Genomic DNA, 14767 nt, shown 5'->3' with positions numbered 1-14767 from the left:
CATCAAAGACCTGTTTCATTTATATTGAACTCTAATTAGAGACAGTCAATTTAAATCACTGTTAACTAACAACAAAAAAACAAGTGAAACACAGTTAAGCTTGCTTATTCTTTTAATTTGGTCACCAGCACCACCTCCACAGCCCCTCTTGAAGTTCAAAGTAAATTTATTATCAAAGTGTATATATGGCAACATATACCACACAGAGATACATTGTCTTGCAGGAATTTACAGGGGAAAATTAGAATTTCTGAAAAATCATATATAAATAAGGACTGACAGATAACCCATGTGCAAAAGAAGACAAATTATTATTAAAGATAAATAGAGAAAAAAGAGATAAGTGAAAAGCTAGAGAAAATAGAAAAAAAAGTGAAAAACAGAAAAAAATAAAGGAAGAGAAAGGGAGGGGTAAAGAGAGGGAAAAGCAGATGAAGGAATGATGCTGACAACATGAAATGTGGAGTCCTTGAAAGTGAGTCTGTAGGTTGCGGAATCTGTTCAGAGTTCAGGTGAGTGAAGTTACTCACACTGGTTCAGGAGCCTGATGGTTTTCGGGTAATAAACCCGAGGGACTAGCTGGTGTAAAGCTGGGGTGCCAGCTTTGAAGTGTAACCCACAGCTTAGTTCAGCACATTACAAGACATCCCGAACGGTTAATCTGTGGCGTCCAAATCTGGTCTCTGGAGCATTACTCACTTAGCACTAAATCTGCAAGTCTGGAAGGGGATGGTGTGCAGTGATTAACTAGTGGGATTAGCCTCCACTGTACTCCAACCCTGTGTTTCAATTGACTAGTTTCTTCAAAATGGTGCTTTTTTTTTTCTCTCTGTTCCCCTGGGAAGGCAGGTGGTAACTTGTTTCAACTGGAAAAATTGCACTCAGTATAGGTGGCGTTTAATCTGGGCAAGTGTGAGGTGTTGCACTTGAGGAAGTCAAATGCAGGGCAAAAATATACAGTAAGTGGTGGAATATAACCTTTGTCATTCCATTAGGCAGTCAGTCAACTGGAGAAGGACTTAAACCATCGTATCCTTGCTCAGTTCATTACTGACTCCAGTTACCAAGACAAAGATAGTGCTTTCTGAATTTGAATTATTTGAGTGCATTTGTTTACCTAAATTCATTTTAAAGACTGTAATATTCATTGCTTGGCTGCAGTGCTGAAAATAAATGCAGAATTTGAATATAAATTATAATCAATGCAAGCTGAGACTGAAAACAAAATGTAAGCTGGCTCTAACTTTAATCATCATTGGGAGATTCTGCTAATAGCTGTTAATTGTAAGTGCAAGAATACTATTGGGCAAATTTTAAAAGGTTTTTAATGCTTTTTAAGTTTGCTAATCTCCTTTTGTAAATACATGCAGCACCCACATTTTAGTGGGGAGGAAGCAGCGAGTACCTGAAAAAACAGGTCTGTTCTAATTTTACACAACATGAAGCCGCATCATATATGATTGCATCAAGAAGAATGAGCTAAAAATAAGTATTGTTACTTATTTTCAAATTCTGTGAAGGTGAATTTTTGGGTAAAGATTTGTGAATTCTGCAAAAGTGAATTTCGGAACAGTCATTGTTAGAGGGTTACCTGTTTTAATTTTTTCTGTATCATTTTTGAAAAAGTCATTTTATGTATTTTTAAAATTAGGTTACTCACAGTTAGACTGCCTTCTGTAAGTCTAGAGCAAGAAATTACTTCACCAAACTAGCAACACACACAGAATACTGGAGGAACTCAGCAGGCCAGGCAGCATCTATGGGGGAAAAAAACACAGTTGACATTTCAAGCCAAGACCATTCGGCAGGAGGTTTTGTGTGATTTCCAGCATCTTCAGATTTTCTCTTGTTATATGTGATTTGTTCACCAAACTAGCATCATTTTGAGCAAAGGTTGCACTTGGATTTGAAAAATTTGCCCACAATACAGATAAAATCTTAGTTCCCTTCTAGGCAAAACCTTGGCCATCAACTGTCTTGAGTGGAAAAAAGTTCACAGAAGCTTATATACATATTTTGATGTACAGCGCAAACTAACTTGTCTGCACCTTTTGTTCCTTAACATGATAAATTGCGCCTCTGCTCCTAAAAGATTCTATAATGTTTCTGCCTGAAGCACCGTCGAGAATCCCACAATCTCATTGACCCACTATGATCAGGAAGGAGATACAAGTGCACCAGGACTAGGACTGACAGACTGAGTAACAGTTTCTTCCCCCAGGCTGTGAGACTAATGAATACTCTGCCACCACTGAGCTCTCATCACTAGGACAACGAGCTATTAACTGTATACCTGTATTGCACATTTCACATGCATTTTGAATTGTATTTTATTAACTTAATTGGTGTATTTTTTTTGTTTTATGTTCTGTGCATGATATACACACTGTAGATGCACCATAGTCCGGATGAACATTGTTTCATTTGGTTGTATATATGCACAGTCAGATGACAATTAACTTCAAGGTTCTTTTATGTCACTTCCTGCACACAAGTGTAAAGGAGAACCAAATAATTGTTACTCCAGATCTGATGCAGCACAAAAGATAAAGAATACAATAATAATTTAAAGAAAACAATACGTATAAATACATAAGATAGATTATAAACATAGATTGATTGTATGCCCATAAAGTGACACAAGGCTGTACATAAGGTGACTGACAAGAAATAATAAAGTAGTGGTGGAGTTATTTGTGTCTGTGCACAACTACATATCAATTAAGTAAAAGCACAGACATGGGAGATGGCTTTAACCAGTGTATTCACATTGCAGCGAGAGAGAGAGCAAGAAGAATGAGCATGCGTAGACAACAGTGCATGCACAGACAATAGATCAATAAGTAGTGCTGGGGGGGGGGGTCATTACTCTAAAAGAAATAGATCCATATGCTACACTTTATCTCCCCTTAGGTTAATGCAACATAAACTGTTTATGTACAAAACATTCAATTTCCCTTTCATAAACCCATATTCCAAATGAAGATGTTTTCACAATAACAGTCCATAACTAACTACACAGTTGTAAGGGTTCAGACTCTTGGGTGGTGCTCTGTTTCTTTCAGGATAGTGCCTCTGTGCCTGTGGAGTGGCATCAGGTTGGCTAAGTGTCTTGTCTCAGACAATGTTCTCTGTTTCTGGTGTCATGTTTCTGTCAGTGACATCATCACTGAGAGGTAAGTCCAGTGACTGTAACATGTCTGTCTTGTCTGATGCTGTCAGCTCAGTTGACCATCTGGTCCTTGACTGATCGCCACCATCCACTGTGTACATCAGTGGTCCCATTCTTGTAGCTGTCCTACCGGGTGTCCATTTGTTTTCTGGGTAATCATGTGCTAGGACTTCCTGTCCAATCTCAAAGCTCCTTGCTGCTTTGCTTGGCAACTGGCTGAACTGTTTATTCTGTACTTCTCTCCATAGATCTGGTTTCAGTAGGTCTATGTGAGATCTCGGATTCCTCCTCACGAGCAACAATGTAGGTGTTTGATTTTTCATTGCATGAACAGAGTTCTGATACACAAAATGGAAGTTGTCCACCCTGTGCTGCAGAGAAATGTGCTCCTTCTCCATTGCCTTAATGGACTTCTTGAAGGTTTGGATAAACCTTTCAGCTAATCCATTTGTTCCTGGGTAGTGAGGAGCTGACCTGAAATGTTGGATACCAATTTTCTTCACGAACAGCTGAAATTCTTCTGATAAGTATTGTGGTCTGTTGTCACTCATAATTTGTTCTGGTAAGCTATTTCTCAAAGCGGAGATAATCTTTGCTGAGGTGGTTGACTTCATTGGTATAACCTCTGATCTGTTTATCTATTCCCTTCTCAAACACCTTCTCATTAGCATTAGGCAGCTGTGACACCCTCTGGTTAGTGCTACCATTTGGGCTGCAGTTTCCTGTTGATGCCACAGAGAGAGCTTTGCGAGCAGAGAGTGCCAGTCTAGTTGGATTTTTCTCAACCGTTCAAGTCCGAAAGATGCTGGTCTCCACTTTCCAATACATAAAGTTCAAACCGCTGTGTTTGGCCTCCATATGTCACCTTCACTTTCAGTTTGCCTTTGGGGGACATTTTCTTTTGCCTGTGTAAGTCTTCAGCATCACTAAGTTCTTCTCCAATGGTATTTCAGAAAACAGTCTGTTGTAGTCAGCCTCTGGAATTATGGACAAAGGTGACCATGTATCCAGCTCCATTTTCAGTTTTACACTGGGCACATCTATTGTGATCCAGATGACTTTGTGATTTGCTTCACTCTTTTGAGTGCCACATACAAGTCTATCCCTTAATGCATCAGGAAGTGCATCTCCAAAGTCACAGTACTGGGAAATTTTACATAGTTCTGCAATGTATTCAGAAATGCTTTCCTCTTTTGACTGATTCCTTTTATAAAATCTAAATCTCTCAGATATTGCTAGATATTGTAAAATGTCTGGCTGCTGGCTTTTCAGGGGTTACTAAGTGCAATACGACAGTATATGTTCTTGGGCCCATTAAGCTAAGAAGTGTAGGGGCTTTCTTTTACTCCTCCACGTTGTTCACCTTCATTAGCATTATCAAATTAATCAACTTTCCCAACTGATGCCATTGTAACATTATTTTCTCTTTAATTTCAGTATGTTTCTCACTATTACTCATGTGTCCTTTGGCTTTCTCGTGCTGTTTAGCTCTTGCTGTTTCATCCCATAACCATCGGTGCAGTTCGTGATATTCTCTGGCATTAAACTTCATACTCATCACCAATTTGTTGTGTCTGCGCACAACTACATATCAATTAAATGAAAGCATGCATGTGAAACATGGCTTTAACTTGTGTGTTCATATTGCAGTGAAGGAGAACAATGTGCATGTGCAGACAACAGATCAATACATCGTGCTAAGGGGGTGGGGTGTCATTGTTCTAAAAGAAATAGATCCATACATTACACTAGTGGATGGAGATGTTGATCGGTCTTACTGCTTGGGGAAAGTAACTGTTTTTCAGTCTGGTAGTTCTGATGTGAAGGCGAAGTAGCCTCCTCCCTTATGGGAGTGGGACAAATAGTCCATGAACAGGGTGGGTGAGATCCTTAATGATGTTACTGGCCCTCTTCCAGACCCTTTGTAGGTTTATGTCTTTGATGGTGGGGAGGTTAGTGCGGGTGAAGCACTGGGCAGTTTTGAAACCTTCCTGTCCGCTGCAGTGCAGTATCCGTACCAAGCAGTGCTGCAGCTTGTCAGGGCGCTCTCTGCTGAATATATATAGAATGATGTGAGTATGAATGTGCAAAATCCAGCTTCCTTTAGCCTCCTCAGAAAGCAGAGGCATTGGTGAGCTTTCTTTACTGTGTAGCTGTGTTCTGGGACCATGAGAGGTTGTGTGTGATGTGTATTCCCAGGAATCTGAAACTGCTTGCGGTTTTCCTGCTGTGTCACCAATGTAAAGTGGGAGTGCGTGGTGCAAGGAAGAGGTTATCTGAACTTAAACTTGGACTTGAAATAGTGTGAAGCTTAGATTGTGAGCTGGTTTTCCTTGTGTTCCAGGCTAGAAACACTGAGGTATGAGTATAATGCGAAGAAAACCCCAGAACAACGGATTGAGTTCCTGGAGCAGCTGATTCTAAGGAAAATGGAGAAACCTGGAAAGATACTGAAATCTGAGAGGAGGGCTCAGGTGAGACTTCAAAACAATTAAAATAAAATGCTTGAAGGCAACCTTTGAGCGTTTATTTACTCATTATCTATTGTAGTTCCTGGATCAAACTTCATCTGATTACACGCCTGTGAAATTCATTGGGAGGCATATTAAAAACTAGAGGTCCCATATAATTAGAGGTTGAGGAAAATAGAGGCTGAGATTGAAGAAAATATTCGCTGGGGATGACTGGCTGTTTAACAGCTTGTCATTTAAAAAAAATATTTAGCGATACATCGAGGATAATCAACTCCTGGCCCAATGAACTTACGCTGCCCAATTGCTCCCATGTAACCAATTAACCCATAAATCTTTAATGCACAATTTTCTCAGTAGCTTACATCTTTCAGATTCAATAAATTGCATCTCAAGTTCAGGGTAAGGGCTTACAAGGAGAGTGGCATCTGCTCAGGATATAGTCTGTCCACACTCCAAGTGGTCATGATGGGTATGAATCGTATGGTGAGGATTTGTGTGGGAGTGGGGTGCATAATGCTGGAGGTCAAACCTCCATCAGTATTGCTGGCAGCTGCAGCATTGGTAACTTACCGTCTGTGTGGACTGTGAGGCCCAACACCATTCTAACTGATGAATTTCCATTAGCAGGTCCTTACTGTGTCCCAGCAGGAATGATGCCCGAGGTGTTGGGTGGCACTAATGCCAGGGAATGGTACTTTTGGTAGAGCATGGAGAGGACAGAGTCTCCTTTGGGGTGGCACTGGGAACAAAAGAGAAAGTTCTGTGACAGGAGAGGCAGAAGAGTTTCAGGTGGAGACAAGGAACAGTTATTCAGCATGACTTCTGGAGTTGTACTGGAATGAGCCTTCCAGGATTTCAAGTGGATATCGTGGTTTGTCACTGATGTCTTTGACCTGAAATGTTGCCATGTTAAATAGATCCCAGTCTGCCTGAAATTCCAGAGTAGTTACTACACTGGAGGAGACTATTCAGCCCATCAACTCCATGCCGGTAGCTTGTAGAATAATATTTTTTCAGTCCAGTTACAACGCTTTTTCTCATCAAGTGCCAGTCTGATTGAGAAATGCATACAAAATACTGAAGGAATGTAACAGATCTGGCAACATCAAGTGTGACAGTGGAGAAGTGTGTATGGAACTGGAGGAGATAGCAGAGGTACTTATTGAGTACTTTGCTTCTGTATTCACTACGGAAAAGGATCTTGGCATTTGTAGGGATGACTTGCAGTGGACTGAAAAGCTTGAGCAAGTAGATATTAGGAAAGAGGATGTGCTGGAGCTTTTGGAAAGCATCAAGTTGGATAAGTCACTGGGACCGGACAAGAAGTACCCAGGCTACTGTGGGAGGAGAGAGAGGAGATTGCTGAGCCTCTGGCGATAATCTTTGCATCATCAATGGGGATGGGAGAGGTTCCGGAGGATTGGGGGGTTGTGGATGTTGTTCCATTATACAAGAAAGAGAGTAGAGATAGCCCAGGAAACTATAGACCAATGAGTCTTACTTCAGTGTTGGTAAATTGATGGAGAAGATCCTGAAAGGCAGGATTTATGAACTTTTGGAGAGGCATAATATGATTAGGAATGGTCAGCATGGCTTTCTCAAAGGCAGGTCATGCTTTATGAGCCTGATTTAATTTTTTGAGGATGTGACTAAACATATTGATGAAGGTAGAGCAGTAGATGTAGTGTATATGAATTTCAGCAAGACATTTGATAAAATATCCTATGCAAGGTTTATTGAGAAAGTAAGGAGGCATGGGATCCAAGGGGATATTGCTTTGTGGTCCAGAACTGGCTTGCCCACAGAAGGCAAAGAGTGGTTGCAGATGGGTCATATTCTGCATGGAGGTCGGTGAGCAGTTGTGTGCCTCAGGGATCTATTCTGGGACCCCTACTCTTCGTGATTTTTATAAATTACCTGGACGAAGAAGGAGAGTAAATTTGCTGATGACACAAAGGTTGGAGGTTTTGTGAATAATGTGGAGAGCTGTCAGAGGTTACAGTGGGACATTGATAGGATGCAAAACTGGGCTGAGAAGTGGCAGATGGAGTTCAACCCAGAGAAGTATGAGGTGATTCATTTTGGTAGGTCAAATATGATGGCAGAATATAGTATTAATGGTAAGACTCTTGGCAGTGTGGAGGATCAGAGGGATCTTGGGGTCCGAGTCCATAGGACACTCAAAGCAGCTGGGCAGGTTGACTCTGTGGCTAAAAAAGCATACAGTGCATTGGCCTTCATCAATTGTTGGATTGAGTTTAGGAGCCGAGAGGTAATGTTGCAGCTATATAGGACCCTGGTCAGACCCCACTTGGAGTACTGTGCTCAGTTCTGGTCGCCTCACTGTAGGAAGGATGTGGAAACCATAGAAAAGATGCAGAGGAGATTTACAAGGATGTTGCCTGGATTGGGGAGCATGCCTTATGAGAATAGGTTGGGTGAACTCGGCCTTTTCTCCTTGAAGTGACAGAGGATGAGAGGTGACATGATAGAGGTGTACAAGATAATGAGAGGCATTGATCATGTGGATAGTCAGAGACTTTTTCCCAGGGCTGAAATGGCTAGCACGAGAGGGCGCAGTTTTAAGGTGCTTGGAAGTAGGTACAGAGGAGATGTCAGGGGTAAGTTTTTTTTAGGCAGAGTGGTGAATGTATGGAATGGGCTGCCGGCGATAGTGATGGAAGCGGATATGATAGGGTCTTTTAAGAGACCCCTGGATAGGTACATGGAGCTTAGAAAAATAGAGAGCTATGGGTAACCCTAGGATACTTCTAAGGTAAAGACCCTTCTTCAGCACTGGAAGGGAAGGGGACAGATGTCAGAATAAGAAGATGGAGGGGAAGGGAATGAGCACAATCTGGTGAGACCTGGTGAGGGGGAAGGTGGGTGGGGAAGGGAGGATGAAGTAAGAAGCTGGAAGGTGATATTTGGAAGGGTTAAAGTGCTGAAGAAGAAGTAATCCTTCCCTGGGAGCCAGTATGCAACTGATGGGCCCAATGGCCTCCATCTGCATTAGTTAGCACATACGATATCTGGCATTGAATTGATAGTTGTCCATCCTAAAGCTGAAGGAATAATGCCTTCAATCAATGGAGCACAGCTGGCTGGATTCATTGCGGAAGGCCTGGGGTGAGATGGTGGGGGTGTGTCAAAATACTCAAGGTATTGCTTTATTAATGAGATTACTTTTGCACTGCGTTTGAGCAGAGCGCAGAATCAGAACACACGTGCCCAGGCAGTGCTTCTCCATCCAAAATACAACAGGAGAAAGACATGTTTCATGAAGTAATAAGTGACAGTTTTAAAGTAGAACTCTGAGTCCATTTCCTCGAGTAGTTGGTAAACCCTGAACTTAATTTTGCAGGAATCAATTAGTCCAGGAGTTCCAACTGCATTCAGCGACGAAACATACCAGTCTGAAGGTCACTCTTCTGCAGTGGAAAATGGTGCGTTTGAGCAGCTAGTGCTGATGGTTTAGAGAATTTGGCAAGTTATATAAAATTTCACAACATATGCCGGTGATACTAAATCTAATTGTGATTCTGAAGTTATAAGCAGGGCATAAAGCTGAGTATAAAGGGCACGGCTCTGAAAAACCGAGGGTACCTTTTCAAAGGTAGTTGAGATCGGTTTATTATCGTCACAGACACTGAGATACAGTGAAAAGTTTTTGTTCTGCTGGCCATCCAGACTGATCATGCCATACATAAATACACTGAGGTCGTAAAAAGGAGAACACAGACTCTAGAGTTGCAGCTACAGGAAAGTGCAGAGCAGCTAGATACTCCAAGTATAACAGGAAATGATTGAGAGTGCTGGACACAGTAAGAACTATGGGGTAGATAATGTGCCCACTGCAGTACAGCAAAACTAGGCGTTCCTTTCCTCAAATTACAACACTGGTCTGTCCATGGACCCCTTTGCTGCCATGGTGAGGCCCAGTGGAGGTTGCAGGAGCAACACCTCATATGCCGTCTGGGTAGCGTCTGCTGTCCTCATGACCTTCCCATCACCCTCGTCCTTTCATTCCGCTCCTCCCTCTGCCTCGTCCTTTCATTCTGCTCCTCCCTCTGCCTCGTCCTTTCATTCCACTCCTCCCTCTGCCTCGTCCTTTCGTTCCACTCCTGTCTCAGCCTCGTCCTTTCGTTCCACTCCTGTCTCAGCCTCGTCCTTTCGTTCCACTCCTGTCTCACCCTCGTCCTTTCGTTCCACTCCTCCCTCAGCCTCGTCCTTTCGTTCCACTCCTATCAGGTTTGTATGCAGAATAACAACTCCAGTAAGTTAAGAACCTTTGATTTTTGTAGACCAACAGTATTGATCTGAATAGGAAGATGGAAAATATTGGGACTGACATTGTGAATGAAGTGAGGAGGGGTGTTTCATAATCTCCCAGTTATATATGCACTTAGCTTGCCGTGCCCCTCATCAGGCATTGCTTTGAAACATCCACTCTTTATTCATTTCTGTGGATGTAGCCTGGCCTGCTGGGTTCCTCCAGCACTTTGTGTCTGTTGCTTTGGATTTCTGGCATCTGCGGACTTTCTTGTGTTATCGTTCAGCTTTGTTTCAATGGATACTCATGTTGCATGAACTTACATCCATTACCTCTGTTCTTCCTCACAGGAGAAAGCTTCTCAGGATCTTTTGAGGATGCAAAGGTATTGATCAGAAGCCATAGAATATATCTCTGAAGAACGTTGCATGAATACTCATGTATAAATTAATCCAATTTACGATGCTGAGAAGTGGATGGTGCAAATCAGCCCATGTGACACTATCTTGCACATTGACTCTCTCTACTGCTATTGTTTCTATCCATGTTGCTTCCTTGCATTCCTCCTCCTTCATTTTTACTGACTAGGTTGTAATAGAACATAGGGCATTAAGCATTGCAACACAGCATAGGGCTTTCGGCCCATGTTGTGTCAGTCTATACTAAGATCAATCTAACCCTCCCCACCTGCATAGCTCTCCATTTTTCTGTCATCCATGTGCATATCTAAGAGTTTCTTAAATGCCCCAATGTAGCTGCCTCTACCAGCACCCCTAGCAGTGTGTTCCACACTTCCATCATTCTCCGTGTAAAAAAAAACTTACTTTTGACATCCTCTACCCATACTTTCCTTCAGTCATCTTTAAATAATGCCTCCTTGTGCAAGCCATTTCCACCCCAGGAAACAGTCTCTGGTTATCCACTCAATTCATGCCTCTTATTATCTTGTACAACTCTACCAAATCACTTCTCATCCTTCTCCACTCCAAAGAGAAAAGCCCTAGCTCGCTCGAACTATCCTCATAAAATATGCTCTCTAATCCAGGCAACACTCTTGGACAGTTCACATATACTCCCTCATGAACCCTCTCTGTTATCTCATTAAAAATAAATTTCTAGTATGTTAGTTAACTACAATTTGCCTTAAACAAATCCATGCTCGTTTTTCTTAATGATTTCAAACTGGTCCAAGTGATTGCTGGGTCAGGCTCAGATTAATATATTTCAAAGCCCCTGCAGCCGACGTTGCTGGAGTTATTCCTACAATCTGGTTTGAATGAGGGTGTGACACTTGCACTGGGGCTTTACCTGCAGATGCTTGGATGATGGTAGATTTGCTCAACATGGAACAGGCTCCTTGTATCTCTGTGTCTATGCTGACATTGTGCCAGCAATGATCCTGAGAATATAATATATGGAGAAAACACTTTGCCTGTCTTTACCCCTGGCCTTTCCACTCACATTATCTTCTGTTTTCTCTCACACTCTTTGCTTCTCTCTATTTTCCCAACTATTCCTCCTGCCACGCCAGTTTTCCTAATGCCCATTTTTCTCCTCTGCTCCTCTTCTTCCCACTTCACCATTCCCTTCTACCCTGCTGTCTTTCCTGCTCTTAATCCTCTTCTCTTCCTCCTTCCCCCTTTCTCTCTTCTCTCATCTCTTCTCACCCGCGTACCCTTTTAATCCTTTCCACCTGTTTCCCTGCTCTCCCCCCACCCCATGTGTCTTTCCCCTTTCCTCTACCTCTCTTGATCCTGTGCATTGGAATGTCTATACAAGGCAGTGAGGCAGCCTTTCAGAGTTCTCTCCACGCTGCATCTGTAGAAATTTGCTGGTCTTTGTTGACATACTAAAACTCCAAATAAAGTTATTTGCTTACATTAACTCTATATCCCTTATGCGTTTCTTATTCCAGTAGCTATCAGGATGCCTCAGAAGTGTTGTTTTTGTTTCTATTGCCTCCCCTGGCAGTTCACTCCAGATACCAACTACTCTTTGTGTGAAAAATGTATCCCTTGGATCTCCTTTAAACCTCCCATCTCTCCATCAAACCTAAGCCCTTTAGTTTTAGACACCCTTACCTCAGCCACATTCTCTGCTCACTGAGTTATCATCTTTTAGACCCTGATCACTCCCACTTATCTTAGTATCTTTCCACAAAATTTCTTCATTTCGTCATATTTTCACTCTCCAGTCTATGTCAGGCTAAGTGAAGTCCCCATTTGCAATAATAGTAAAGCTCTGTCACATTTCAGCAACTGGAAACTTACTCCTCTATTTCCTTCCGACTAGTTTTCAGCCTGTGGAGAACTGCTGAAATTGCAGTCCAGGATATCTCCCCCAATGCAGAATTGATTACCCTTAATAATATTACTCTTAATACCAATCCTGATGAAGGGTCTCAACCCGAAATGTCAACTGTTTATTCCTCTTTATAGATGTCGTCAGACATGCTGAGTCCCTCCAACAATTTGTGTGTGCACTTCCCTTAATAATGGTTGATCTCTTTAACAATTTGTCTCTTTCTTTTCCAGACTAGTCTGGTCTACCATCGCTCTGATTTGTCGACCCAGAAAGCAGAAATCCAGGTTAAATTCCCACCTTTTATCATCTCATTCCATTTCTAAACCTCCAGCCAACTCACCCCATGTAACTGCACAGAAAAACTGGGCTTGTGGCAATCCCAAATCAGCCAAGTATATATGGAGACAATCTTTGAAGCCAAGAATGATGTGTTGATATGATAGCATCATATATACAGTACATTTTAAATACAATCTGCTATTTATGCACATTTTATTCCATATCTGTACTTTAACCTCTAAATTAATATTTTTATACAATTCTTTATTCTTTATAATGATTGTATGTTGTGCCCCAACCAACACACCACAGTAAATTCCTAATACATATAAATATATTCTCAGTGGCCACTTTATTAGGAACACCTATACACCTGTTAATGCAAATATCTAATCAGCCAATCATGTGGCAGCAGCTCAATGCATAAAAGCATGCAGACATGGTCAAGAGGTTCAGTTGTTGTCCACAGACCAAGCATCAGAATGGGGAAAGGAATGTGATGTAAATAACATTGACCGTGGAATGATTGTTGGCGCCAGACTGGGTGGTTTGAGTATCTCAGAAACTGCTGATCTCCAGGGGTTTTCATGTACACCAGCTTCTAGAGTTTACAGAAAGTGGTGCAAAAAACAAAAAAAAAATCCAGTGAGCAGCAGTTCCATGGGCGAAAGCACCTTGTTAATAAGAGAGGTCAGAGAATTAACCTTATTATGTATTTGGCCAGTGGGAACCAGTCAGCAACTTCTACATTGTTTGCTGGCAATGCTAATTAATATAATTCTCCTCTCCATCTGAGAAATGGAAGTTAAATAAGTGGTAGGCACCAGTGTCACACCCATTGACCTCAATGTCATCGCCTACAAATTTTGCCCCAGACCTTTTTATTTCAAGTTACCATCATTATCTAGATTTTCAATTGGTGACTGTTCACTTAACCATCTCCATCTCCTTTCCCACTTTCGGGAAATTCTCATCGCTAACCCCAGGTTGCCTCTTCCCTTTACTTGCCCACCTCCCACAAACAAATATCCACAATGTTCTTCAGATTTAGGTTCTCTGCCAACCCTTCCCTTCCCTTTCCAACTCTTCCCTTCGTGAGAAGCTCTGACTTGAAAGGACAAAGGGCTGTGAGGGTTGATTAGAGACCGAGACTGGGAGAGAAAGATCAGATGAAAAGGCAATTGGCTTACCCTGCCCTCCTCCTCTCTCGATCTCTGCAGTTTCCCTGCATCTCCAAGTGGCTAAAGGTAGACAGATCTCGATGCAATAAAACACCGATCAAGCCAGTTTTGCTGACAAGTGATGTCTGAATTTTATTTGGATCTATATGGGGAACCAAAGCCAATCTTATTTATCAAGATTTAGTGGGCATAGGTTTTAAGGTGACAGGGGAGAGATTTAATAGGATTCTGAGGGGTGGGGGGGTGTTAGTTTTCCCACCCAGAGAGCAGTCTGTATGTGGAATGAACTGCCAGAGGAAGTGGTTGAGGCAGGAACATCAACAACATTTAAAAAAACACTTGATCTGGTACATAGAGGGAAAGGTACCAATCGCAGGCAAATAGAACAAGCTTAGATGGGATAACAGTTGGACTGAAGAGACTATTTCCCTGTTCTTATGAATCTGGAGAAAATTAGCAGTTGCAACAAAAGAGGGTAGCTCCCCCCACCACTCCTTCTCAAGAGCAGCTAGGGATTGGGCAATTAAATGCTATTCCAGCCTGAACAGCCCACATTCCTTGAATAAATATTTTTTAAAAAAAAAACAGCAGCATGAACTTTGCAGTAAAAGTTTTTAGAGACAGACAAACCAAAGATTTTTGTTAGAATCATTTTTGGTAGGAAGATAATAAAGCTCTATCCCATGAAATGTTTCGTACTATTGGTTTGGTGTTTATGGAATGAGCATCGTGATTAACCCTTAGCACAAGTTTAATACCTCTGTAATCCTGAGATCTCTGACCAGTTATCCTCCTCAATCATAGAGGCATAGAGCATGACTGCACGAAAACAGCCTTTAACTGTCTTGTCTGTGCTGAGCTACTATTCTGCCTGGACAAGGACCATAGCCCTTCATACCCTTCCCATCCATGTACCTATTCAAGTTTTTTCTCTCTGATTGAAGAAGTTCCCCCTCATGTTCCCCTTAAATATTTCACTTTTCACCCTTAACTCATGAACTTGAGTTCTAGTAGTGGCTTGTATCAACCATTTGATTGATACAACCCACTACAATCCATAAAGCTGGTACTAAAATTGTCTGTC

At 41.9% G+C, this 14767-nt stretch overlaps 2 long non-coding RNA genes across 3 annotated transcripts in view; one reads left to right on the top strand and one right to left on the bottom strand.

Annotated features, from left to right (window-relative positions):
• Positions 1-14767, bottom strand: part of LOC134348382 (uncharacterized) — a 51709-nt gene that overhangs the window by 27998 nt on the left and 8944 nt on the right. For both annotated transcript variants that reach the window (XR_010018409.1, XR_010018410.1), the window contains exon 2: positions 1661-1757. This is a non-coding gene — a long non-coding RNA (uncharacterized LOC134348382). The remainder of the gene's footprint in view (positions 1-1660; positions 1758-14767) is intronic.
• Positions 5515-10304, top strand: LOC134348383 (uncharacterized). Its single transcript, XR_010018411.1, has 3 exons — positions 5515-5646; positions 9011-9092; positions 10270-10304. It is a non-coding gene; the product is annotated as an uncharacterized LOC134348383 (long non-coding RNA).

This window comes from Mobula hypostoma, chromosome 6 (genome assembly GCF_963921235.1).
Source record: "Mobula hypostoma chromosome 6, sMobHyp1.1, whole genome shotgun sequence".
NCBI lineage: Eukaryota > Metazoa > Chordata > Chondrichthyes > Myliobatiformes > Myliobatidae > Mobula > Mobula hypostoma.
Note: the sequence above shows the minus strand (reverse complement) of the source record. Positions and strands in the feature narration are given on the sequence as shown.